The following is a 2,230-nucleotide window of genomic DNA, read 5'->3' as shown; positions in this document are numbered from 1 at the left end:
CCCCCCCCCCCAGGAAGGCTGCAGCCCCGGCGGACGTGGGCCGGCAGGGCAAGAGTTAAACTGATGCACCGCTGAATTTTTTTCCTCCAAGGGAAATCAGTTGCAGAAAAAAAAATGACTTTTCTTTCCCCCCCCTCCGTCAAAAAAACCCCAAAAACACAGTTTCTACCGAGGCAAAAGTGCTTGCCAAAAAAAAAAAGACAATTTTCAATTGCCTTCCGAGGCTGGAGTAACGTTTAAGAGGGAAACAGAGAGAGAGAGAGAGAGAAGATGGTTTCATTTCACTTTTTAAGTATTAAAAATGTTTTTTTCCCTTTTTTTTAAAAAAAAGCTTTTGAAATATAAAATACAAAGGTTTTTTTTGCCGGCCCTTGTCTGGGAGATAAATTGGTTGGAGTAAGTGGTTTGAATTCAAAGTGGCCTGTTTGCAGTGGAAACGTGGAAAAATTGTTTTTGGATTTTATAAGAGCTGTATTAAAAATTTTGAAAGGCACAGAACACTCACAATAAATTCAATTTTTTATATAAAAGTCCATTAGTCTTAAAAAATACACAGCATATGAGTGTAAATGACTAATTTTTGTAGAGTGTAAGTAATTTTTTTAAAAATAAACAATTTTAGAAATTATTTTGCCCAGTATTATACTTTATGTTACTACATTTTTTATTTTACAACAATTGATTGAAATGTAATTTAAGAAACTGATTAAAATAATGGTATTATGAACTAGTATAAACAAGATAGTTTTTAAATTACAGAATTAATTAAAAAAATATTTGTTTATCCCTTAAGAAACCTAATTTAGATTTTTTTAAATTGTTCCTGTATATTTTTAAAAAAATTGCAAAAAGTTCAGTTATATACTTTCAAACATTCTTATTCAATAATTGGTTTGGTGTTTTTTTACAAAAAAACATACTGTGCAGGAAATTTGCAAGATATCCCATTTAATCTAAAATTTTCTAACAGTTTGGACTTTTTTATATACATAAAATCAATACAACTCTTGCATTTTGCTCTACCTTTTTTGCTGGGATTTTTATACAGGAAATGTAAAGAGTAAAAGGACAGAGGAACTTCTACATAATAAGCTGAGTGCAAGAATATAATATGGGTGGTGATAAAAACTGTACGTTGTCCTCTTTTAATCATATCCATGCAGCAGCTAGAAAATTTTGAGGGGTTGCGGAGGAATTTTTTTTTCTCCTCTCTGTGCAGACCTTTAAAAAAATGCACACAAAAACGGAGCAAAAGGGGGGGGGAATCTTGTGTAACCGTGGCAGGAACGACCCTCAAAGTTTAGAGTCAGTAATTGTCTAATTCTGCAATAGTGTGCCGGGTGGGGTAGAAAACCTGCCTTTGTGAAATCCTAAGTCATAATGTTTCTGCTAGAAAAGTGCGCAAAAGGGGCGACAGATCTTAAGAAGATAATTTGTTGTGTCTGTTTTGTGTGTGCGCGCTCACAAGCAGGTCCTATTAAATGGATGCTGATTCTGGTCAGATTTTCTACTTCCCTACGGTCTTGGTTTGAACAAATGGTGTTTTTAAGAGTTTGTTTTTTAAGTCTGTAATGCAGTCTTTACACCTAGAGGAGGCGACACTAAGTCAAACGGAAAAGCTCCAGGGAGTTAAAATACTGGTCTTCGTCAGCACTTTTGAGGGAAAACTTTTACTGGCATTCTAACATACAGTATGTGGAGCCTTCCCTTCCCTTCCCTGGTGCTCCATTTAAAAGAAGCAATAAAACTTTGTTGCACGAAGTGGGAGACTGCAAGTTCCTGCAAAAGTTTAAGAGCTGTGCAATAAGATGGTTAGGCTAAGAGGAGAGTTTGGAGATCCGTTATCAATATGTTAATCCTGGTTAGTTTCCAAATGATCTTTTATGAGAGGATAAAAATGGGGGAAGGAACGCGTGTGATTTAGACACCGTGATGATGAGTTAAAAAGAGGGTGCTTCTTTGGAAAACAATCTGTATTTTAAAAATTATCATTTGTGGAAGTTTGGTTTCAGTGTTTAAGCTGATGCTAGTTGAAAACATAGTGTGATACTGTTTACTTATGTTTATTTCTAAAGGTGCTAACTTGCCTTAAGCTATTTTGAAACAATATAGCAAGGAGATTGTTTTAAATTTCACTGAGGATAGATAGCAAGTGTGTGTTGGCTTCTAATTTTTTTTCTATTTCTGGTTGTAGGTCTGGCAGATAATATCAAGAGACTTTTTTTTTTCA

Source organism: Protobothrops mucrosquamatus, unplaced genomic scaffold, assembly GCF_001527695.2.
Source record: "Protobothrops mucrosquamatus isolate PMUCROS unplaced genomic scaffold, P.Mucros_1.0 scaffold4, whole genome shotgun sequence".
NCBI classification, from domain to species: domain Eukaryota; kingdom Metazoa; phylum Chordata; class Lepidosauria; order Squamata; family Viperidae; genus Protobothrops; species Protobothrops mucrosquamatus.
The sequence above is the reverse complement of the archived record's forward strand: the minus strand, read 5'-3'. Positions refer to the sequence as shown.